Genomic DNA, 25766 nt, shown 5'->3' with positions numbered 1-25766 from the left:
GCTTTAAATTAATTGAAGTTCCACATTTGTGGTTTTGTCCTTTTTGTACTTTTTTAGAGGAGATATTTCATATTCTTGTGTGGTGGAGTGCTTGGCCAAGCAGCAGTGGTTTAAATGTTAATTTTTCTCATGAGAAGTTTAAGATTTTTAATGAATCAAGGCCTGATTTCAAGTGCAAAGTTTTATTTGCTTACTTGAGAAGTTATTTTGCACTCTTCAAAGATGTCTGTGTTTGAAACCACTTGATCTGTAGTTCTAAAACAGAATTCGCAACACACAAGCATTGTATCAGAGAGGAAAATGAAAAACGCTGCCTTGAGATTAATATTAAAATGAACTACATATTTCAAGAAAATAATTTGTCCTGTCTAGAACTAATCACAATATGTGTATTCACAGGGAAAAAAAAAAAGATTGCCTCTTTTGGAAATATTTTGACTCCATATATAGAACCAAATCCATGTTTTCCCATGGAAGTTAAGGCAGGGTGTTCATTATTTATAGTGTTGGTGGGTATCCTCCAGTTAGCTTCACACATGAGAAGGGAAAATGCTTAAGACCGCTCTTTGCCCTTCAAATTGGAAACAGCTTTCTGGGGGAAGCCATGTGTTCTTTATATCATAGCTCAGTGGCCTTACTGAATGGATATGTCAGCGAGATAATTGACGCTGCTTTGCCATTGTTCGGACATCCCTAGCTGTGGGCACAGGAGAAGCAGCATGTGAGAAGGGCTTTGCATTCATTCGTTCTGAAGATGGATCAGGGAGCCTTGGTTCCTCGTGACCCGGTGGAGAGGAATTTGAATTTAAAAGCTGTCGTTTAAAGGAAGGTCTTGAGACCATGGATTCTGTGTCTGTGAGTCACACACTTGACTTCAGGAACTTCTCAGTCATTTAGCACAAATTTCAGCATCAGCAGCAAGGCCAACAGGTGTCTCTGTTATCACCTGGCGTGAAGCTGATGAGTTAGTAAAGCTGCCCGCCCCTACGGCTGAGCAGTTCCTAGCAGAGCTAGCCCTGGCTTGAAGCCCACGTCTCCCATCTCCTTCACTGGAACTTCACGCCGTATCTCAGATGGTGCCCTGCTCCTTACTGTAGACACCCAACTGTGTCATATGAGAGACATCAAGCCCCCCCGCCCCCCCCCCCGTTTCTGCTGCTCCCAGGTTAGACCACAGATTCCACAGTCACGTATCATCTACTGGTGTGTTTCTCAGAACCTCATCACCCACACCGTCTTCTCTTGCCTGGGTGGCAGTTTGTTGATGACCCTCTAACAGTATACATGCTTCTAGGAACTGAGCACAGCTCTTTAGATGCTTGATGACCGTTTCAAAGAGAACTGTCACCTTTTGGCTTCAGATAATGAGCTCCGTTAATGCAACCCAAGGGTAAATTGTATGTAGCTGGAAGCCAGATCACCTCCTCCACTCACCTGGAGCTTGCTGTTTCTCCAGACAGGTCTTTAGGGTGGTCTGTTTCCTGAAAGTGACGTTGGGAGGAAAAGAAAAGGACAGCCTTTAAACTGGCTCTGCTAGGGCTCACAGCAAACCCCGATAAACATTCTAAGGAAAGACATTTGATAAACCCCACGCCTTCTATAAGACCGTTAATATGCCCAGAACAGCTCTTGGCACCCTGGAGCCCTGCCCTCACTTGTTACTCCTTCTAGACAACTGGAGACCACAGCTGGCCTTCTCAAAGGGCTCACTCCTGCATGCGTCACCATGATCCTCTCCTTCTGACCTACTCTATCATTTACGTCAACAACCGATTGAAAGGCACCGACTTGGCCTTCCTGCAGTCATTCCCACTCAACACCCTTGAAACTCTGCTTTTCCCCACTACTTAAGGATGAGAGCCCATCAGCTATGTTCCCACAGGAAAGGGCTCCTTTCCTACATGGTGAATGTGACTCCTGCCATCAGGGAATGCCAATCCATCTTAGCCCTACAGGTCTATAGAATTTGGTTATTTTCCATTCTGGCTTAGAAACACAGTTAGGTTGACTACTCGGATACTGAAAAGCAGCATAGGGTGCTACCTGGGATGAAATATCTTCACTAATATGGACGATTGCTCAAAGGGAATTGCTTTAAAAGAACAGGTCAGGCACTATGTCCCGAAGCTGCTTATGATTCCCAATAGCTGAAAGAATTTTAACAAGATTTTCTAATTCTTAATAACATGAGGGAACATTTTTGGAGACTCTTGTTCACTGCCTTGTAATGTTCTAAACTCTGGTGAAGCGCAGATTCCTTTCTATATCCTGGTGAAATTTGGTTGGAAAATGGATATTGATATATGGTTATTATGGAGATGAAAGGACTAGCGGGTAAGGGATATTTCAGGCTCCCTGATGTGTGCAGTGTGGCATTACTAAATGACTAAAATCTAAATAACACTTGGCATTGTGATGAAAGGAAGTCAGTGAGTAAAGCCATTTCAGGGCGGCTCCCCTGGGCCATGGTGGGAACTCTGTTTCCGTGAGCTGCCAAGCCTCTGAGTCTCTTGTCTTGAATCAGTCTCAAGATAATGGGGGAGGGGGAGCAGGCATCTGTTGACTTGACAGCTAACCCAAATAAATATTTTACCTGGGTACACATTTAGAGGTAGTTTAGTAAATATGTTATTTCCTTTGGAGAAATCTAAAGTCAGGCATTGGAAAAATAAGTGGGCACTCCGGCTTTTAGAAGCCCCGGTTTGCCTGAGTGCCTTTTCTTGGGAGGCATATCAGAATATTCTGGAAGAGACTGCCCTTCACCGTCCGGCAGGCAGTCATTTCTCTTCTCCTGCAGGCTGTGACGACATGGGAGCACAGAGCCTCTGTGCACGCTGTTGGGATGGTGCGTCTTCACTGTGTAGATCTGCCTGTGCTTCTTCACTGCTCTTAACGATTCTGCATCTTGGGATTACAAGTCCTATCTTCTTTTCATAAATCTCAATACTGTGCCCTAGGAATGCTTGGTAAACAGAAAGGCAGCTTCTCCCAGAAGTCCTGGAGGAACTTTAAAAATCTCCTGTTTTGAAGACAGAATAATTTTCCTTGAGATATCATAAAATGGTATTTCTACTTGTCCTTGTTAATATAACAGCTTTTACAGTTATAAATTCAATTCAGAGTCATCATGAAACCTTTAAAATATGCAGAAGAGACAGGGGGAAGGCCAGCCAATGCTATTTAGAAGTAACCACATTTGTACATGGGCACTACACAGCCTTCTAGACTTCCTCTTTCTTCCTGTACATAGGATATCTTCCAGTAGGCATATATACATAGGATACCTTCCTGTAGGCATATATACATGGGAAGGAAGCTCAGCAGAGCATGTTGCTTGGTTTTGTCTTGTATGTTTTCCTAAGATCCTGACAGCCATCCTTCTGGTAGCCTGATTTTTTTGTACAACCTCACAAGCATCTTTCTGTATCACATTTCTCTGTTTAAACTGCGATTTTGTCTGTCTCAAGCAGTTCGCCTCCTATGAGATAGCAATCAGCGCCTGCCTTGGGCCTCTGTCAGGAGCCGCAGGCCCGGGTCCTACTTGGGAAGAACTCAGTGAGGACAAGAGCTTCTTGTAGCTTCCTGGGTGGGTGTGCGTTGGTAGGAGGAGAAATCAATACTGTACTAGGATTTAGAGAAGTTATCGAAACATATGAGACAGTATTCGGTGAAGGATAGCTATGATAGCATCGCTAACCACTGTTGGATAAAACATCAGCTACCATGTTTTCTCTCACATTTCAGGTAGAATCTAGTGTACACTGTAGGCTCAGAAGGTAGCCACTGGTCTAATCTCTGTGCCTGTAATGCCTCTTCTATGACCTGAAGGCTGTAAGGGATGGACAAACAGAGCAGAGAGTGTTTGTCTAAGTGGAAATGACCTGCATTTTCTGTGCATATCTCAATGCCATGGTAAATTTGATCGACTCCTCAGATTATAGAACAGGGACTTAAATCCTAACATGACTGGAGGGTTTTCAAAAAGGTGAGAAAATTAGAGACGCAAATGGCAAGCAATCACAATAAAAAAAAAATACAAACTTATCTAAAGATCAAGTCAATGTTTTACTGGTTGGATATGTGTGGATTATTGGTCATCTGGTTTGGATAGGATTTTTTGCTTTTTTTTTCGGTTTGATTTAGTTTGGTTCTTATCGATGAACTGAATTTAGACATTGGACAGGGGAGACCATCTCAGTAACCTCACATCCAGCCCCAGTCCCCAGACAATGTGACTGTATCCACAGCACTGTCTGCTATACTGCAAATGTCAAACAGAAGGTGTAATGGATTTAATATTAGCGCTAGCCAAGGTGTTGAGGGAGCTGTTAATAATGTCACTCCAGTTATTGATCTGAAGCCTTTAAAAATCAGAGCAAAGCGAGAGATCCTGTGCTGGGGACAGGCACCGGTGAGTGGTTTTTATTGCCGATCTGTTTCTACATACAGAGGGAAGGCTCCGGAATTGTGTTATTGCCATTAATCTGTGGGCGATGATTTTGGAGTTCTTGTATGGTAAGATAATATCGTGGGGACCGTCCTGAATGTTAGTGTTTAGAACAAGCCCTTGTAGCCATAAGCCAATCTCACGTCCTGCGTGATGACTGCAGCAAGGGTACAAGTTGTCACACAATAGGGTCCTAGCACAGTGACAGAGCCGGAGCCCCTGGAAGTGAGCACAGGAAACTCTGCGGCACTCTTCTTAAGACAACCCCTGGCACGACTACGTTAAGATGGAAATGGATTTTGTCCCTGCAGTTAGGGACCGCTTCAGGAAGTCAATCCTTCCGTCTTACTGGCAATAAAATCTGTTTGCAATAAAATCCCCATTTTCTCTAGTCCCAAACTAATAAGTGAAATCAAAAATTCTAATTTATATTGAATGTTTGTCAAACTATAAATACGCATTTAATTCCCTTCCAGTTTCACTCAGCGTAAATGGAGATAAATCCATCAGCTGGTGCGGTCCAGTCCTCTCTGCTGGACTGAATATGAAGTGTTGTCACTGGCGCGCTAACATTTAACCTTAGGAACACATTCGCAGCCCCTAACCTTACCTGTCACCTGTTAATTCCCAGGTGCCCATGCACACGGCAAGCGTCATAGACACACCCCAGCAAAACTAGTATTTTAGTTTCCCAAAGAGATCAACATGTTGGGGTAAGTTGAGCTTCTTGTACAAAATTATATCTCCAATATGATTTCTTATTTTTAACCATGACATTGTTATTTCAAAATAAAATCTAATTTGTCTTCGTGGCAGTCATGAATGCAATACACACTGTAAACAGAAGTCCTTCATAAGCTCAGTTCTCGAGAGGAACAGTTTTTGAACGTTTCAGGCCAGTGAGGTCTGTTTGGTGAGAACAAGGCTGGCCTAGGTTATACAGCACCTCATCTCCGAAGAAAGGAAATGAAAACAGCATCCAGTGCTTTGACTGGGTACTGGCTAATGTACTTGGCAAATTTAGAGGCATTCCCTTACCAAGAAGGAAGGAAGGAAGGAAGGAAGGAAGGAAGGAACGAAGGAACGAAGGAACGAAGGAACGAAGGAACGAAGGAACGAACGAAGGAAGGAAGGAACGAAGGAACGAACGAAGGAAGGAAGGAACAAAGGAAGGAAGGAAGGAAAAAAGGCTCCATTTTTTTCCCTGCAGAAGTCAGGCTTTTTGTTGGTTGGTTGGTTGGTTGGTTGGTTGGTTGGTTGGTTGGTTGGTTGGTTGGTTTTTTTCGAGACAAGGTTTCTCAGTAGCATTGGTGCCTGTCCTGGAATTAGCTCTTGTAGACCAGGCTGGCCTTGAACTCACAGAGATCCTCCTGCCTCTGCCCCCTGAGTGCAGGGATTAAAGGCGTGTGCCACCACCACCCAGCTCATTTTTAAATGTCACTTTTATCTCCAAGTAAGCTAAACAAGACCACCTAGAACACACTACCAAAGGGAACATACCCTGCCCTGCTCCGCCTTGCCCTTTTCCGGCAGTCAGACATAGGCCCACCTACCACCTTAACCGTGTTTGCCCACGCTGTGCTGCTTGTCAGCCCATGGTATGGACACTTGCGAAGCTGACTTATAATTTCAGAATCTTGCCAGGGTCAACTTAAGAAAAATAAATCAAAATATTCTTAATATTCTTCCCACCAGGCCCTTCTGGCCCACCCTTCCTAAGTGCCGCTCTTCCAGGTCAGCACTGGGGACAGACATCCTTTGGGACCTGGTACTGGGACTTTGAAGTCAGTGCTCGTGATCCCTTCCCACAGAAGACAGTCTCCCTTCCAGTCCAATTGCAACTCTAAATACCACTCTGGAACTAACTTTCCCTTCCAAAGTTGATACATACATGTATATATACACACATGGCTTTTATGAAAATTAATACAATGGTATTTTCAGGGTCAATTTTATTCACTAACAGAAACAAAGACCAAAAAAATAAAATAGATTTACTCAGTGTATCCCTGTGTACAGTCGCATGTATGTTTACATGTATATCTGAATGTGTATTTGTATGCATGCATATTTTCCCCTAAGGCACCCTAGTAAAAAGGTTTAGGAAATCAATTCTTAAACCCATTTTTTGTAAGTTCCCTTAAATAGCTTTCCAGGTTGTAATTTTTACTTCCATTTACCTATAATGACGAGGGGTACATTTCTCAAGTTTCTAGAATGGAACCTAATACAAGTTGTTAATGATGACATGTTCTGCCCATTAAAAAAAATGTGGATGTCTTTGTCACTGGATAATTAAAAATTATAGATTCTACAGCTGTTGCTTTGAAGAAAGCACAGGTTATTTGCTTTTAATACATATCACTGCACAGAAATTTCATCCCTGTCCAAATTATACCGTTCTGAATTCTTCATCTGCACTAAACAGCGGCCGCACAAAGGATCAGTTACCTGGCATTGACTGAGCTTTGCAGGGTGCACACACCAAAAGAGGCAGAACTGGCTGGAAACCATTTCCACCCCTAGTGAGCAATTTACTCATGATTGCTCGGGGAAAATACTGGAAATATTGCTTCTGTGTAAAGTTTGCAACTTCCAGTTGTCAGCTCTTTGCCAAGCAGTTGTTCCCAAGTGTGGCCTTTGTGCACAATCCGCTCTGGCCACTGTGATCATGGTGGCATGCCTACCCTGCTTTGGTGTATGCAGAGCACAGTAACTGCTAATTACAGGAGTTAATTCGCACGGTATTCCTCGGAGGCAGGTCAGTGTGCTACCCTTGTTCTGCGGCTGGGGGGAAGTGATAGAAATTCTAAGTGGCTTGCCCCAAGCCACGCAGGTTAGGTTTAGCAGCCAAGATTAAAAGAAAGGGTGCAATATTAATGTTGAAGTAAGTGGGGAGCCAGGGAATAGATGGGGGAAAATGAGATGGCAACATGGTAGGAATCAAACCAGAGGAATTTTCTCCAAAGAGATTCAAAGTCCAAAGAGAAACCTAATTATCCCCTTATACGTATTATACATATACATACATATACTCTGAGCTAAAATCCTTTTTAGTAATAGAGTTTCTTATTAGGGGAAAATCCACCTAGTTTTTTCTTTGCTTTCATGTCTGCAATGAAAATCTTAATGCCACAGTGAACATTTGAACAAAATATAGTCAAGATTCAACCCTTGTTCCACATTCACTGGGTGACCCCAGGCCAGGAGCACAATCAAAATTGTGTGCTCTCAAAATTGTGTGTGCAGCTTGACTCTGCCTCAGCCAGTGCTGGGCATGGATCTGTGCAACTTCCTCAGCCCCTTGGTCTAGGAGAAGTCACCAAGGCAGGCTGAGATAGACAAAGGACAACAGTGTCCGTCAGGAGATAGACATGGCCGGGAGGTATCTTCTGCCAATGAGATACAATCCTGGTTCCTAAGGACCCTCTAGAAACAATACCCAACTTCTGCTGGTTGACAGCATCAGAGTGGAGCAGGGGAGGGCTTAAGTCTTTTCTCTATTGATTATTAGCCAGAGTTTCAAGATACAGGCACAATTGGCAATAGAGACAGTGTGGATTACTCGACAATTATTGATTGAATATCAAGTTTCAGACACTATATGAAATGCTGAGGATACACAGATACAGTCCTCTGCATTCCAACGGCTGGCCATTTTGTGGCGGGAACATATGAGATTATTACACAGAGCATGCGTCAGGAGAAGACAAGCAGGCATGCAAGTGTTATGAGAGGGATGTCATTGGAACACGCCTTGGTGAACCCTGACTCTCAGAGGCTTTGCTCACTGTTACCAGGGTCCATGTTTGCTTCTGTTCATTTCTCCCATCAGGTGACTTGACCTAAGGCTGCGAGGGGCATGGGTCTGAGAGAATGTGAGTCCCCTTGAGTTGCTACTTTTAGAATGCAGAGAGAGATTCTGAAAGGAGGAAGTCCCCAGACCTCCTTCCTTTCACCCACCTTGGGCCTCTTTTACAAACTGAGAGTCAGGAAATCCTGGCTGGCAAAACCTGTACTGACCCCGGGTTTTTCCACCCGAGGCAGAGCTTTTGCAAGTAGTGTACCAATAATAAAAGCTATTTAGTGACGCCATTAAAATGCTTTGCCCCCATAGTCCAGTTTTATAAGAGACTCCATTTCTAAGTAGTGTTTATATTTCTCAAAATGGTTTCCAAATGACCCTTGCTTGGGCAGTTACTGAGCATACAAGAGGAAACTAGTCAACCCTCCTGAGATGGAGTCACAGCGAACAGCCAGTGGGAAAGAGAAGATGCTGCTGTCTTGTGCGGTTGTATCATAAGAGAATAACGAGTGGTTCAGTATGGTGACGAGCTTTGACTAGACGGGCTAACGTCCCTACCCTATTGAAGAGACCATTGTGTCAGTAGAGACAGACTATTCAAGACACTCACCCTACAGGGCACAGTGGGATGAGGGTGTTGCATTGTGGGAGCAGAAGGAGAGCCCTGCCTTCCCGGATAAAGTAAAGGTACATTTTATCTACGATGGTGCCAGAGCATGGAGCACCTAAGGTGCCATCATGACCCCTCTAAGATTAGTGCAAGAAGTTCTAAGTCTTCACTCATTAAAGCAGTGGCCCATTCACATGTTTTATGGCTTAATAATAATATTTTAAAGTCCCAAATTTAGAGACCCCCAAAGGTCGGATTCTACAAGTCCCGATGGAAGCTGAATTCCTTGTGTAATATAGCTACTGATAGATGCAGAATGCCCAGCCTGCGCCTGTCTCTGCTAAGCCTAGACTGTGCATAACACAACCCCGTTCGTCACCAAACACCATGAAGATGGCAGCCTTGTTTCTCCCCTTTTACAAATGGATTATAGGAAAAGAGGACTGGTTGAATGGTGGTGGTGCACACCTTTCATCTCAGCACTCAGAGGCAGGCAAATCTCGGGGTTCACGGCCAGTATGGTCTACAGAGTGAGTTCCAGGCCAGCATGAGTCACACAGAAACTCAGTCTCAAAAAAAAAAAAAAAAAAAAGAGAGAGAGAGAGAGAGAGAGAGAGAGAGAAGGGGGATATGGGAGTTTTTTTGTTTGTTTTGTTTTTAGTATGTAGTAGCCTTAAAGCTAGTAGGTGGAAAGTCTCTAATTTGGATCTGAACACCCACTACTAACCAGGTAGCAAAGTGAACCTCTACAGCCTACCTGAAACAGCTGTCACCTGAGGTCACCAGCTGGGAGCACTGACTAATTCCTTCCTACTGAAGAATCTTGCCTGCCACATGGATAACTTGGATTCACAGCACTTGATACTACATTATTTTTCCAGGAATGTTCAGCACAGTTAACTAGAGAAAGCTGGACAAAGGAAGTCACTTACGAGGCCAGCTCTGTAGCGCCAGCATGTGGGGAAGTAGAAGAGACACCCTGAGAAAACATGCGAAGACAGCAAGGATGGTTTGGAGTTGAGGGAACACTCAGGGAAAAGCAGAAAGCCACCTCATGTTCAGTACCTAGGCAGGCGCTTCCGGTAACTACTTATACGCTAGACAAGTCTTGGGCTTTCGTATGTGAGTCCCGATCACATATGTTGGAAGAATGCCAACAGCGCACTTCCATTTTTTATCAGTTGGTATCAAAATCTTAAAACATTTGGAAATTTAAACTATTATGTATGCTATCAATCCTGACATACTAATAAATATACTCCTTGTCTATTAAAAGCTGATTCTTTTAATAGTTTATCAAGTACCGTCCTATGGCTCTAGAACATAACAGTATTGATAAAACAGATGGTACCAGAAGCTAGTGGACTTCTACTTTCTTTTCTGTCCACCTTTTATTGAGTAGAGTATGCTGCAAGGGGATCCAAAGTTTAAAAATAAAATTAATTGATACGTAAAATGAATTACAATGTCATCTCTGTTTAGGAAAATACTTTGTATTTCACAGACCTGATATAAAAGTAACACAAGCCTGGACCAATGAGATGGCTCAGCAAGGTGAAGCCACTTGCCAGAGTGCCATCCCAAGGGCCCACATGGTGGGAGGAGACATGCTTGCACACACACACACATGCACACACCATGCTCACACAAACTTCATGCACACATGTGTGCACACACGTGCAATACACATACATGGAAACGTGTGTGCATGCACACACACACGGAAAGACAGAATTAATTTTATGTTAATATCACAAGTCTACATCCACATAATAAGACAATCACTCTTCCTTTCAGCCCTTCATCTCTACATAAATTCCATCACGAGTTTCCGTGGCCACGGGATTGGCTTTATACTGATTAGGTCTTCACCAAAACTGTCTCTGCTCTCCAAGAACTCCCATTCTCACGAGCCCATGTCAAAGAGAGCCAAGGTCCCCACACTCTGAGCAGCAGGTTTGCAGTGACCCAGTTGGTCATCTCTACTTCCTAAAATGTGTCGCCCTCAAATTCTAACTGAGAATTTCAAAACCAGATTCCTTGTGACTGTAAGAACAAAAAGGGTCCCACTGTTGAGCAGTGAGGAGAAACGGCCTCCTGGTTATCTTTACCCTGGAGATTAGCAGTCATTGACTTGATGAAGAGTTCACATTTTTATGACACGCCTGCCTATTGTTTTAGACAACTCTTTCCCAGAGTTTCAACTATATTAGTCTGTCTGTCACTGCTGTGACAAAATCCTAACAGAGGCTAAAGTTATAAAGAAAAGGAGTTTGTTTAGCTCAGGGTTTAGATAGTGAAAGCCAAAACAGTGTGGCTTTAAGTTCTGACAAGAGCGCCTCTTGGCTGTGTCACTTCATGGTAGATATCAAAAGTAGGGAGTGGCGGGGATGGAGAAACCACATCTCCAAAAGGAAAGTCAGACTCATCATTCCAGCCCAGCCTCCTCCAGCCCATGGGCATGACCCAGGCAATGAGATGCCTCTTCACAGCCTACCACCTGCCTCAGCACAACAGACCAGGGCTGGACCACATTCAAACCATAAATAGTCTTACAACCCCCCGGAAACACATAAGTAGCCATTTGTGGTCTTTCAGCTTGCTGGATTCGGCTCTTCTTCCAAGGCCTTTGTGATACAGGCAGGGGTCACAGATGGGCCACATCTTTGAGGCTCTCTTTGTCCATAAGTAGCTATCATCAGTGCTTAGGGTCCCATCAAGCTTACCTAGAAGCAACACTAGTATCTCCCTGAAGATGTTTTGAGACTGACCTGTGCATTCCCGAGCCCATCTTTTGTTGTTTAATGTTAGCCTTGGATCTGCAGGCACTCGGATTCTTTACCCTACCTCCATCCCTTTCATTTATATAAGCAAAGCATCAAGATGGCTGGTGCCCCACCCATGGTAGCAATAGGCCAGTAGAGCTAAGCGTGAAGCAGATCCTGGCTACCCGGAGAAGCGCGACAGTCATCACCGGTTACTGGAGGTTCTCTGTCCTATCTGTACCAACATAATTAAACTGCACTTTGTATATTATGGGCTTTTCTCTATAATCCAGTCTGGGAACATTGCCCTAACAACTAAGAGCCAACAACATATGAAGATGACATTTTAGGGCTGTCTTTCTGCTGTTGCTGTATCAACCACACACATGTAAATGCATGAATCTTGGAACCCGATGCCCTGTTTCTATCTTCAAACCCTGGAACTGTCACTTACTAGATGTATGGATGGCCTTGAGTAAATTAATTAAATTATATGTGCCTCAGTTTCCCCATTATAAAATTTGAACCCTCTACTCTAGATTGGATACTGGACTAGGAATAATTTCCATTTGATTTTCTCTTCAAGTGGGTTAACATACTAGCATCTTGTGAGGGTGTAATGAATCAACCAGGTAAAACGCTGGGTATGATATGTAGTATGCAGTGAGTAGCATCATTAATTCTGTTGAACTAAGCATTCTGTTACCTACTTTATTCCTTAGGGAAGGGATGGCACCATGTGCTTGCTACCTGATTTAAGGGGTTTAGATTCCACAAGAGGCACACAATACGGGGGGGGGGTGCCTCTGAACACCTATCACACACACCCTACATGGAGCCCTTTGGTAAGAGCTTTGGGTAAGAGGAAGACTCTTTTGGAAACAGATTTCTCTGCTCCCCCTGTTTCTGCAATGCAGTGGCTTGTTTTTATAGATCCTCACATTAATACCGTAGTGGGTTTGGATTTATTTTATCTATTCTATGTGTATGAATATATGGTCCACATGTATTTATATGTATTACATGTGTCCCTGGTGCCCATGAAAGTCAGAAGAGGGCATCGAATCCCATGGGACTGGAATGACAGATCCTTCTAAGCTGACATGTGAGCTCTGGGACTCGAACCTCTGCCCTCTGCTGCGCTGTCTCCCGGGCCATCACGCTCAGTTTTCTTAAAGCATAACTGAGGTGTTCTCAGAACTCCATGCTCGATTCCTGGATTCTACACCAGCTTTGCTGGCTGGTGCCCTTCTGAGGCCAGCTCCGATGCTGCCTAGGTCTGTGGAATCAGTCTGGATGCTGGTCTCCTTACATGGGCAGCTTCCAGCCTGGCACTCTGCTTATGACCTGATGATGTGGCTGGTGCCTAGCACATATGACGTACTTGATTGACACTTTCCCTTTTTATCTGGCTGGACCATCGTTGTGGAGCCCCGCCCACTGCACGGACTGTGCTTCACAAAGGACTGAGCGACCCAGAGGCAGATTTAGACTTAAAGTTTCTCCTACCGTCAAATCAGATTTCAGGAAGCCTGCTGGAGAGTGGGATGGGGGCTTGGGATTGGCTTGAACTTTAAATAAATCAATTTATTTTGTGTGGGAGGGCCTCGGTTCATCACTAATCTTGAGAGCTGAAATGAATGTTGATCTGGTAGAATGCTTCTGCAAAAGCTAGAGAGATGCCCGGCGCCCTGGCCATAGGTACTATATCTGGACTTAAATAAATACATTAAGAAACTCATTTCACATAGGCCACCAGGCAGTCATGAGATGTTAATGACTTTTAGTCACTGCCAACCTGGACAAAATTCAAGCCAATGACCTCGGGGTGAAAGGCTCCGTATATCCCATTACCAGTCCCCCGAGCCATCCAGCGGCCCTGACAAGGTATTTCATCATACTGAGTCCAGGGCAGTCCAATAGTCCAAATTCCTGTACCATCAGGAAATCTTCTTCTATTTAAAACTTAGGAAAAGCGCATCAAAGCATAAAACCTAATTCCTCAAATGAAGGAGCAGTTGCAATTGAAAAACAACAACAACAACCAAAAAAAAAAAAAAAAAAAAAAACTTTTGGAATAAGGGAGACATGGGTGCGTGCGCACATGCGCGGTCTGGAATGCTGCTCTGAGCAACGAGACTTCCCGTCATGTTTATTCCAGTGCACATTTGAATCTCCCTCTAAACAGTCAAGAGCCTGACACATTTTGAAGTCCCATTAAAAAAGTCATTAGTTTGGGTTTAACATTCGTACGAAACTGATTGGTTAAGCCCATGGTGCCTGCTCTCCTGGCTTGTCTTTAAGTGTCATAAATAAATGGCTTCAGTGTCCCACAAGACAAATGTTCTTTAATCATCTAATGCGCTCATTTATCCTAAGCCCTAACCTTAGTCCTAAATTAAGTCTGTTGCGAAAACATAACTTCATCTAAGAACACCCATCAATCCTACATGGTTTTGATAAGCACCTTTTAAAAACATAAACAACCAGACAGTTGTCAATCTGGGTGAAGCCCAGGCCCATCTAAGAGTCATTCAACCAGCAGTCGTATTTTATGCCCATACCACCAACAGAATTACCAACTAGAGCAGGCCTGGACCTTTGCTGGGAAGTCTATACTTGGAAATTGGGACCTAGTGTACAAGAATGTAAAACAAACCGGGACAGACGAAAGGTAACCCCCTTTTCATACCAGACACAGTTGGGGTTTACTTGTTCTGAGAAAATATTAATAATTTTGACATTAAAGTTTCATGATCACATATTTAGTAAATTGCATGTCATGCCTTTGATTAATTTTCATTTGCTCATGGTCCTAAAAGTCTGTCAGAGAACCTGGCTGTTCAGAGCTCAGACATGAGTAATGAAGACAGAAATGTCTGGTGCAGGAAGATGTGGCGGGAGAGTGGGAACCCTTGACTAAATGGAGTACTCAGTACCTCATAACTAAGAAGGCCTAGTGCGCTGAAATCTTCGTTTTGATGGGTAGCCCATTTAATTCCAAATTCATTCTTAGGCCTTTCATTTGCAACGGGGTCCTTCCACAGTGGAGCCAGCAAAACACGCCTGGTTTTGTCTCCTGTACTGGCTTTCTTGGATCCTGCAGACTAATGGCCACGGGACCCCATGGGGTTGTGGGGTGCTCCCCTCCCCCACCCCCAACTGGGACTTTAAATTTTTTTTTAATAGATAAGAGCATTCAGCAAATAGCTACGTTGAGAATAAACTCAAAAATTATCACCAGGGCCCTTCCTCTGCCATAATTTGTCAAATCTGCTGATAGGGAGCAAATTCTATTCATAAAGATTTTATTTGGGGAGGGGGGGAACCTCTTGTGATTTGGTAGCAATTCAATTATAGTTTTGGGAGATAGTGAGCCCAGAGAGGGAATCCAGACTGACAAGAAATATGACAGGACAGTTACAGAGTGTTTATGCAATTAAACTTTCCCTGACAATACCTGCAGAATGATGAATGCGGGGGCGGAGGTGCGCGAGCGCAGGCAATGCCCCGCAAGAATTGCCCATTTTTCATTATTATACAACTGTTCAGATCTTTCAAGAGCAGCCTGAAGTGGGGTGGGAGAGGGAGTGTGGTTCTGCAGCATGTTAACCAAACGCCCCCCCCACACCCACACCCCTCCCTCTGAGGGGGGTCTCGATATGCCAGGTGATAAAAAGAACATCTATTTTAGAAAAATGTTTCAAAAAGATTAAGATTTACCCCGAGCTTGACATATATTAATTTTGGGTACCAAAGGAGGTTTTTATTCTTTTTTTTTTTTTTCTGCCTGCAACTTTAGATCACTCCCCCAGCTGATAGACCCGTGCATAATTAAACTGCGGGGCTATTCATTTTCTGCAATCGGGTGCAGAGGGCACTGGGAAGGTAGGATTTTACTGATGGTCGATTAAGAAAGAAAAGAGAAACTTGAAAGCCTTTTGTAGAGAGCCGCAACAGCTTACGGGAGAGATTAATTTGGTTGGGCAGAGTCAGTGCTGCCTGCCTCGGTCTTCTGAGGGTCCCCCGACATCAGGAGAGTGGGGTGACTCCAGAGTCTCTAGGAGACCAGAAGGAGGACCTCAGATTGGTGACAGTATTGGGGATCTTAATTTGAGACTTCAGTTTGGGGGTGTGGTTTTTATTTTTTCAAGTGTAAATATCCTGATATCTTGATCAAATGAAAGGAAGACAAGGAAAAGGAGCTGCTCTCCTGTGTGGTAACCCTGAGGCCAGAGGTAACTGAACACAGAGCCAAGGGAATTCCTTCCAGGGCCCAGGGCTTGGCTGACTCGTGTGTGGAGGTGAGGAAGGCAGCAGAGCCAGCCTGTATGGGACAGGGATGTAAAGGGTGGGAGCAAAGGGGGTACGTCTCCCTTCGCGTGTGTGCACATGTGTTTAGACTAATGAGATTTACGTGGGGAGGAGAAATGATTTCCTCTTCGGGCCATCATTCATTGCTGTGGTACCTCTGGAAAGCAGCTTTTGATGGTGATGTTTTGATTTTGCTTTTGTTTTTAATGGTTGACATTCCCATTAGCATTCCCATCCCTTCTGGGGACAGTTCCGCTTAGAGAAATCTGGGGCTTTCCATAGAAAATTTCAGTTGTGATGGCAGGCCCCCATCCGTTTCAGACCCTTTGTTGGGGTCTGGGCTGTGAACTGCAGCTGCATACACACCTCCATGACTGCTCTCCGGGACCGGATTCTGTGTGCCCACGGGGAAAGTATTATAAATCTAACTCACATCTGAGACTTCATTTATATGGTCCCGTCCCTCTGTAGAATTCGATGAGACAACTGGTCACCTCAAAAGCAGCAAAACTCTTCCAGCCTTGTTAATTGTGCAAGAAGTCAGTTGCCTGGACAGTCCTATCACTGTGACCCTCTGAGAAATTGCTATATCCCAGAGCCTGAAAATTAATTTTTATAATCATTTCTCGTGCCAAAAAAGGCTGTATTCTGTGATAGATATAAAAAAAAACCTGCTTTCATCAGATGTGATTTTTTTAATGTGCACTAAAATTGATAGTTAAAAATATTGTTTTCACATTACTTAGGTGTTAAAATTACACGGTGGTGTTCCTTTATTTTCAGAAACCAGACCTAATCCTGTTAATTCAAAGTGAATAACAAATAGTACTAAGACTTTTTCCCAAGTTGTTACGTTCATTCAACCTGCTTGTGTTTTCTTCTTCATCATAATTATTTCCAAGTCAAATCTGCACTGATTTCCTCACGGACCAGCGTACCTCCGACTAACTTAAAGAATTGAGCTGGGATAATTCACACAATTCCTCGGGGGTCATGTTCACTGTTTTTTTTCAAGGACATTTTTATTACAAAGCTGATGAAATTTGCATATTAATTCATTTCTTTCAATTTTTTAAGATTAAATGTTGTCAACATGTATCAGTGCAAGGCCCTGACAGTGCTGATGAAATGGGTCAGTCAAGCTTGAACATTCCGCCATCTGCAGCCCCCTCGCCCCTGGTGGCGCTCCGTGCTACCACTGCAACTTGATTAAAAAAAGTTTTATTCAGTGCAGGATATTAAAACATTATCTAAGAAATGATATGGGCTAGTCCTTCCATCTACCCAGAAAGTATACTTGACAACAAAAGGGATCCAAAGAGATCCTTGCTGGCTGGGAGTTAGGGTTGTGTCCATCTTAATTAAACTGCACCCCCAAAGCCCCCAAAGCTTTCAATTGGGTGGAAGGAACTTGGCGGGGAGGGGACTTGAATTTAGCAAAAAGAAGACGTCATATTTAAACTCTGGGCAAAAAGTGAGAGTCTGTGCCATTGACAGGGATACGGAATAACCTCCTTTCCTCCCAGTAACCCAAGGCGTGAACCCGCCTTTCCTGCTATGAAGCTAAAAACGTTTGAATTTCCTGGACAGGTCTAAAGCCGGCACAGAATGGCACCGCTGTGTTTCCATGGGGCTCTGTTTCTGTCCACATGCCCAGCTTGAGCCTTGAGCTGCATCGATTTATCCAGCTCCAAGACAACCCAAACACACACCTCCATCAGGCGCTCTCGGACAGCCAGACACTTAGGTGAAAAGTCCCTTCAGCGGTTCCCTGCCTTTCCGTGTCAGCTGCAGTGGCCCTTCCAGACCATGTCTTTCTCTGCGCCTGTTTCTGCCCAAAGCCTCTTTGGAGTGTACATTATGCCATTGATAGATTCCAAAAGAAATTTTCCTTTAAAGGAGAATGTTGGCCGCTTTTGAATTTGGGTAGCAAGGCATCCTACGTTGACATCTCGTCTTACGGCCACCCAGCTCCATCTCTGCAGGCAGTGGCTGCCTCCAGGAACTTCTGGAGTTGTTCACAATACATTGCTTTTAAAAACATTTGCTTTTAATATAACTTATATGTAAATATTATCACAAACTAAATGCATTAGAGACTCCATTTTTGAAGTTGTTCACCTGCAGTAATACAAGCTCACAGTTGAGTCCCTAATGTATCTAAATTATGACTAGGTAGGAAGGTTTGTTTCCTAAAGTGAAATAAAATATAGTGCCTCTTATGAAGGGAACCGCAGAGAGAGAGAGAGTGGTCTCAGGAAGGGTTTCCTCATGATTTTGAATTAAACTCCAAAACTCATATTAGATTGAAAAATCAAAAATCAGACTTCACATTGTCGAGTTGGAAAATGTCAGATATGAAATATTTAAACTGTGGAATACAGTCTTCGACTTTGGGTTATAAAACTTTAATTTTGTGAGTTGGTAGCACTCCAATAGTTCAATATTTTTAATTCTACAAATCCATGTTTATTAACTTTCAAAGTTTAAACAGTATCACCAAGTCTATTGAAACTAAATTAGTCTGACTTGAGAGCTATAGGGTAGCTGGAATTTGTTTTCTATTTCTACATAAGTGACAGAGACAAAAGAAAGAGCAAATAAAAAGAATTGATTGCCACAACAATCCCTTCTTATAATTTCCAAATGACCTCAAACACAAGCTGGTCATTACCTCCAGCCCTCAGACCACACACTGTTGGCCAGGATTTTCCTGTGCAAGTCAAGTGGCGTTTAATGCAGGCTGGTCTTGTTAAAGTGGCAGCCATCATATTATTGTTGAGAAATCACCCATGTTCTCCCCCCAGAAAATAGTCTTGCATTCTTTTCTTCTCATGTGGAAAATGTGAACCCTCTACCCTGACCACAGTTTTAATGCCTTTTACAGCCATGTCATGACTGCTTGCAAAAAGCAGAGATGATTCTTCGTCCCCCTCCAATGAGAGCTCTCTTCTCATAACTCCTCCCAGGGCTTCAGCTGTGTCCTGACAAGTGGACCCTTGGCTAATTTTTCAGTACTTCTACAATGCTTCCTTTTTGCTAAGTGAAACACCTCGACAAAGCCAGCTGTGTATCATATGAAGAACACTAGATGGGGAGGCTAAGGCTCCCATCACACTCAGCTCCTGGTTCAGTCTCTCCTGGGTGGTGTGGTTTGCCTTAAGCATGTATTCAAAACCTTTCATCCCCTTCCCCATCCACAAAACGTAACCAGTATTTACTCACAGGTTGCTGGAGCCATCAAAATAATAATAATAAACATGAAAGTGCTTTATAAAAAAAAGTATTCCCTTTAAACAGCTTAAAAGGCTAAAATGAAATGCATAAATAATATAGCACCAGTCTTTGTGGGTTATCTTGCGATTTCTAGACTCTAGTAGGTGAGCAGTGGCCGCTTGTATTTGTACATTCCAATAACATGTCCATAGCAGCGGCTGTCGACTTCGGGATCCAAGTTAGATTATCCGACACAGTTCTGATGAAATCCACTCCCCCACCTAACTTAATCTGTAGATAATTTAGTTTGCTGCCAGGGAAGGAAAGTGCATTTGCTCTAAACCCAAACTCCTGGTTGCCAGCAAGAAAATTCAGTCTGCTTTGTTTATTGCTTTTGTTTCATATATAATGTATATGACTCCGTGGTGATTTGTTCAGGGGAGAGAAGCTCAAGGGTTACCCCTGCATCTCAAATCCCCTGAACATATGCTACAAGAGCATTACTTACTTCCGAGTTACCCAAATCAACTTCAAGTACCAGGCTTCTCTCCCAGGAGCTATTTTCTCTGCCTGTATATACGCTTACAGCCATGTTTCTTTTTTAATGATACAGTCACAGGTGGGTCTTTCCTGGGCTTTAGCACGCTGTGCCTTTCTTTCATTTCAAGTTGCTGAAATCACCTACTTGCCTGGTAGGGTCCAAAGTCCTCTGAGTTAACAATGCAGGAGACTTACCCGAGTAAAATTCTTATGGCCATCCCCTGAGCATCCATAGACCTAGAGACACTGCTGAAGGTTTTCTGAGATTTCTATATCATCTAACTAAACCTGAGTCCCCTGTCTGACTTCCAGCAATTCTACTTGAATTCTAAGTGAAATTTGTCCTTGGGGAGCTTGGGACCTTATAGCCCGAAAACTAGAGGGTAACGTGGGGAGGTGGTTGAGCTTTGTCCTTGATCAGGGTGATGGGCATGGAAGATGAAACGCTCATTCTCCAGCTCGGAACAGCATGCCTTCATTTTTTGGCATATACATTAATTATAAGGGGGGGGGAAGAGGAGACAATATGATTATGGCACCAACTGAAGTCAAATTTCAATCTTTGTACTATGCTGATTAAGTAAGAATCAGATTCTTCCCTGAGTCTTGTCCCATGGTGGTGGGAAAAGAAACTAAGAGGCAAAACAACTGTGGGAAAGTCTGCTTTTAAATCACAATTTACTGCTAGTAACGTATTAAAGCTCATGGTTCCATCCTTGTACCTCAGAAACAGGGTTTTAACATGACGAATTCACAAGATCAATAGTCCGAGCAGGGATGAGAGAGAGGCTCACAAAGCCCCACCCTCGGCTGAAGAGCTATTGGCAGTTGGTGGCTGATGGGGGAAAGGTAGAAAAAAACCCTCAGTTTTGTTTTTTTCTCGGGGGTATGGCCAATGGTGGGTTGCCTATGTGCCAGTGGAATCCTATACCCGGGAACAGACAGGAAGCACCAATGAGACTAAGTGGGTTATTTTAAATTTAAAAGGGCATGAAGGTAGGGGGAGGAGTCTTTGGAGGAGCCCAGGAGAAGAGTTGGGGGCACGAGGGTAGGAGTGGACATGACCAAAGTATATCGTATGCATATAAGTTCCTTCCCCATCCCAGTAAGACGCAGATTTTAATATATGGCTGTGTTGATGGTCGCACATAAGCCTTGACTGAGACATCCTATTGCTTCTCAGACTTTTGGCTAAGAGCAAGCCAATGAGGAATGGTTAAACACACTAAGTAATCTATTAAAGACTTGTATGATCTAAATGTAGGGTGATTGAGCACTCTTGTTCTTATTTCTTCCATGTATCAGTTTGTTAGTTTATGACCCATGATTAAAAACCCTCCTGCCCTGGGAGAGCTCTCCATGCTTTCTGTTTAAGAAAAATGCCTGCTTCTGTGAGCAGTGACTGAGATCCGAGTGTCTCACCATTTATGAAGCCCCCCTTGGAGGCAAGCTCCAGGTGATGGATGGCCACAGACCCTGCCCTTAACGAGCTGGGACTCTAATGGGGCTCTGATAGTGAATGCCATCCCTCGATTTATAATACCAGGCTAGAAAAGACAACCAGAAGGTGCCAAGAGACAAGGTAAGATGACTCCAAACTTTCCAAAATAGAGGTAAATAATTCAATGTTTTTCATCCCCACGTTGATGCAGAAACTAGAATATAAAAGCCTCTTTGAAATCATGTGACTAAGAAGTCTGTGACTTTTGGCCACTGACTGGGAGATGTGTGTGTGTTCCTCTGAAGGGAAAGGTAAAGTCTTGGTTACCTCATTTACGAAGATGTGCCTCCCTTCAATAGAGCCATCACTTTTGAACTGCTGGTCAGTGGGTAGTACAGGGGACTTACGTTGTAGAATAATGCACCCAGAAGCACATGTTTAGAACTTCAACTCTTTTCCATGCGAAGTGTCCTTGTCCGCCTTTCCTTGTCAGGTCATTCTGAGCTGGCAACCCCTTCCTCTGGGTCCTAGCCTTAAATTCTTCTATGTGACTTCTCTTCCTCAGGCAGGTTTCCCAAAGAAACATCAACAGAATGGGGTTATTAAATCATAGCCTACTACTCAGTCCAAGAGCTTTTCCTAAATGTAGAAGGCGAGGAAAATGTGAGCACCAGCTGAGTGGTCCCGTGGGTGAGGCGATGAACCCGTCCACCGCCTAGCTAATGACCTGGTTTAGAGGCACAGCTCATATATTCCAAACTTCAAGGTTTCTAAAACTATTGTGACTTGTTGCTGTTCTAAAAATGGATAGAATTGATCTGTAATCAATCAACAGTGAAGAGTTTCTAAATAAGTCAATTGTGTCATCAACCTAAAACACGCCGCCGCCGTTAGAGAACAGTGGAAATGTGTATGTTCAAATATGGAACATTTCCCAAGCTGTTGGCAGAAGAAAGACAAAGGGCATCACAGTGTATATACACCACTGCCACTTGTGCAAAGGGCATCCTTGTATATACACTGCTGTCCCTTGTACTAAGGGCATCACATTGCCATCACTTGTGCACACAGAGAAAGCATCTAACAGGCATATGCAGGGTGTGTCCTTCTGCAGACATCCTGAGATACTGGGGCAGAATTTCCCTCTGGGAGAGATTCGGAGTTAGAATGGAGAGGGAGATTTGTTTTCGCTTAATATCCTTGGTGCTATTTGAAATTTCTTTAAAGCCGCATAATGTATATTAACTTTCATGAACATTTTAATTGTTAGAAAATGCGAACATTTAAAAGCCAGTAATATATATTTAAGATAAATACCATCAATTAAAATCAAGCACACATTAAAAAAAAAAAAGAAATCATTCTAAAATTATTCCTTCATTTTCCCCACATCCTTCTGTGATGGAAACATCCCTGCTGAATTCAAAATTCATGTTTATAATACATCTGAGTTTCCCTAACCGAAGAACAAGAAGAGCTTGGAGAATAAATGAATTCCACAGGATCACCAAGCAGTTAGCTCCCCCAGCCTTGCAGGCAGGCTGGCACCAGGAATGCAGCTGCCTTCGTGGAAGAGGAGTGAACAAACATCCCAGGACCTCCAGCAACAACCAGTGCTTCCTGCGATGTGGGCATGCCTAGAACATTCCATGCTGAAATGCTTCACCTCGGCCAGAGTAATTAGAACTATAATTCGGATCTGGGATTTTTTTTTCCTCCAAGGTTCTACAGCTTATGAAGTCAGCAGAACGGGGTTATTAAATCATAGCCTACCACCAAGTCGAAGAGGTTTTTCCAAATGTAGAAGGCAAGGGAAATGTGAGCACCAGCCGAGTAGTCCTGTGGGTGAGGCGATGAACCCGTCCACGGCCCAGCTAATGACCTGGTTTAGAGGCACAGCTCATATATTCCAAATAACAGGGGGGAAAGAATTCCAAATAGCTTAACATCATTAAACCCAAAATGCTACTGGATCCTTCCTCGGCGGCATCATAAAACACCTTCTCCAAATGGAGGAAAGAAATGTGCCTGCTATATATCAGCCAAAGTTTATGCCACCCCAGATGCAAACTTCACACTAACTTGCTCACTCTGGGGAAGGTTCATGGCTTGGCTTTGCTGGGGGGTTGCCTTGTGTGTGTATGTTTTTTTAAAGCAATAATAGTCTTTGTCGGATGGCTGCCATGTCAGCATTTATCTTGAAAGTCGTGGATATGAGTTCTGACTGGAGTCACCTCTCTGACAAGTGTTATTGTGACCATGTTTTATACCCCTGCTCAGAACGGTTTCTGATGGGAATGCTCTGTCTACCTCGCTGCTCCGCACTAAATTATGGATGGCACTGTGACAGGGCAAACCGCAGGCGCATGTAGAGAGCCGCTCCTCCGTGATGTCAGCGCCGCCGCCCTCCTGTGCCGGGACTCGGAGCGGGAAGTGGAGATAGGCAAAACATGTGTGCTTAAAAACAATGTCCTGTCAGTTATTAAACAAGTGATATTTCATTTAATCAGCTCAGGGGATTATTTTAAATGAAAAGGCAGAGGAGACGATTTTATTAACACGTTCCTGCCCTAGAGGACGGCGGCAATAATTCTTTACCTGCCGAAATTAAAAAGTTATAATTCAGCCTGTCTACAGGAAGGAGTTCTGGGTGGTTGGATTTTATTAGTTCTTTGATTTTTTTTTTCTTAGCTCCTCACAAATGGAGGTGAAGCCCGAAAGGCTCTCCCACAGCCATGAGAGTGTCTACACTACTTAATAAATCAAATTCTCTGGCTTGTGTTTGCATTGGGATGGATAAAGGCAGTGTTCTGCACAGTGCTATTGTTGAGTCCAGCTCACCAACCCTCTTGCACGTGTGGACTTCACTGCCGTTCATCCCGTTGCTCATTGAAAAAGATGTGGACGGCTTAACGACTGCACCAATGTATCTCTTCCTGCTGCTAAATCGCCAATTATATGCAAAGCGCTAACGTGTATGGAGAACAATAAATGAACACGGGCACATGGATGGATCACACAGATCATGGGACCGGCTCACACCCGAGCAAAGACTACACGGGTGTCTGTGAAATCAAGTCTGGATTGGCGGATCTGGCTGGAGGCTCCTCTATCCCTCTGTCATCAGGCGAGGAAGCAGAGCCCCTAGACCACCTTTACAAACATGGCAATGCACAACCATACGGCATGGGAGCTGATTGTCTAAGCTCAGAAACAGCCCTGGGAGGCCAAGGGCACCTTTGATGTCTTCCTTCTCTAAATGAGAGAACTGCGGAGGGAGAAATCGATACTTTGTACCTGATCATTGATCTCATGGCTTGAACCTGAACTTCCAGGCTTTCATTGTCAAAGCTCCCCTTGTCTGCTTTCCCAAGTCAAGTGAACACACTATGGGCAAGCTGCATATGGGCTTAAGTTCTTGTTCTTAGGGTTGGTGCAAGTTCTCAAAGTGGCCTGTGACTCCCGGAGGGGAGGGAGTAAGTATTCCTTGGACAGAGTCCTTCATCAAATGTCAAGTCATTTGTTTTGATTTCCCCTGGGGACCAGGGCCTCACTGCAAGAATTCCAGTGCAGGTGGTGTTTAGAGGCCACCCAGCCCTTAGCCACTTGCTGATTTCTACAAGGAGAGAGCTGTGGACAGCCCCTTAAAGGCTCACCCCTCCACCCTCTTGCTGTCCCATCCACTCATCCACTTCACAGACACTGAGCGCCTAGAGAGTTCCAGCTGAGTTATCCCCTACCGGTGCGTTCAATCCGTGTGCTTAAGCCAAAGTCTGACTATAAAGACCTCCACTGAGTGCTTTAAAGGGTGGGAAGATGGAAGAGAAGTGGAGCTTGCCCCCAGAGGATCATTCTTCCTCATAAGAGAAGCACATATGTGGATGGATATAGGGAAGAGACTGTATTAAAATGGTACAGAAGGAAGGAAATATCAGACCCATTAGCCGTCCAGAGGAGACTCAGAACGAACACAGAAGTTTCTGGAAAAGTGCTTTGAAAGGCAGAGAGCCCATCCTCCCGTATCGGTTTCATAGTCATTCAAATTCTTCTCAGATATGCACAATAGTGTTGGTCATCCATACTGCTGCCACCCAGTCTCAAACTTATCCTCGTTCCTTGGACAGAGTTATCTTGGCCGTATGAGGAGGGAATTCAGCCAAAAGTACAATTGGTGGGAGAGCGTTTTTCTGTCGCGTTTGGAACACACTCCTGTCATTTGCACTCATTTTCAGAGCCGGGGATGGATCTGTCCAGTTGGAAAGAGCTCAAAACCAATTTCGGTGCAGATGCAAATAATCCTAACAAATTATTCTATAAATACACCACAAATAGCAATACTTTGTGAGGTTAATGGCTCTTACTTATCAAATAAGGAAGCTGAAAAACACAAGTTGGATCATGTGAGAAGAGCAGATTGATTCTGAAGCCGGAGGTCGGCTTCGTCCCCCTGGCCAGCACATCCATCCTACATAGAACCGCAGAGGAAACTAATTGTCAGTGGGTTAGCTTGGGATCTATAGAAAATTCTGCATTTTTAGAAGCAACTATTCTAGACTGTGTGTGTGTGCGCGCACACACACATAAATGTGTATGTATGGTATGTTGTGTGTGTTTGTACATGTATGTAT

The 25766-nt window shown here is 43.8% G+C and overlaps 1 protein-coding gene and 1 long non-coding RNA gene across 5 annotated transcripts in view; one reads left to right on the top strand and one right to left on the bottom strand.

Annotated features, from left to right (window-relative positions):
* Positions 1–25766, top strand: part of Npas3 (neuronal PAS domain protein 3) — a 795952-nt gene that overhangs the window by 678993 nt on the left and 91193 nt on the right. The window lies entirely within an intron of this gene.
* Positions 1294–21716, bottom strand: LOC126499612 (uncharacterized). Its single transcript, XR_007591122.1, has 3 exons — positions 21546–21716; positions 2594–3019; positions 1294–1481 (listed from the first exon to the last, which is right to left on the bottom strand). It is a non-coding gene; the product is annotated as an uncharacterized lncRNA (long non-coding RNA).

The sequence above is a fragment of the Alexandromys fortis genome, unplaced genomic scaffold (assembly GCF_014885135.2).
Source record: "Alexandromys fortis isolate MF-2015 unplaced genomic scaffold, M_Fortis_MF-2015_v1.1 scaffold_35, whole genome shotgun sequence".
Classification (NCBI taxonomy): domain Eukaryota; kingdom Metazoa; phylum Chordata; class Mammalia; order Rodentia; family Cricetidae; genus Alexandromys; species Alexandromys fortis.
The sequence above is the reverse complement of the archived record's forward strand: the minus strand, read 5'-3'. Positions and strand labels throughout refer to the sequence as shown.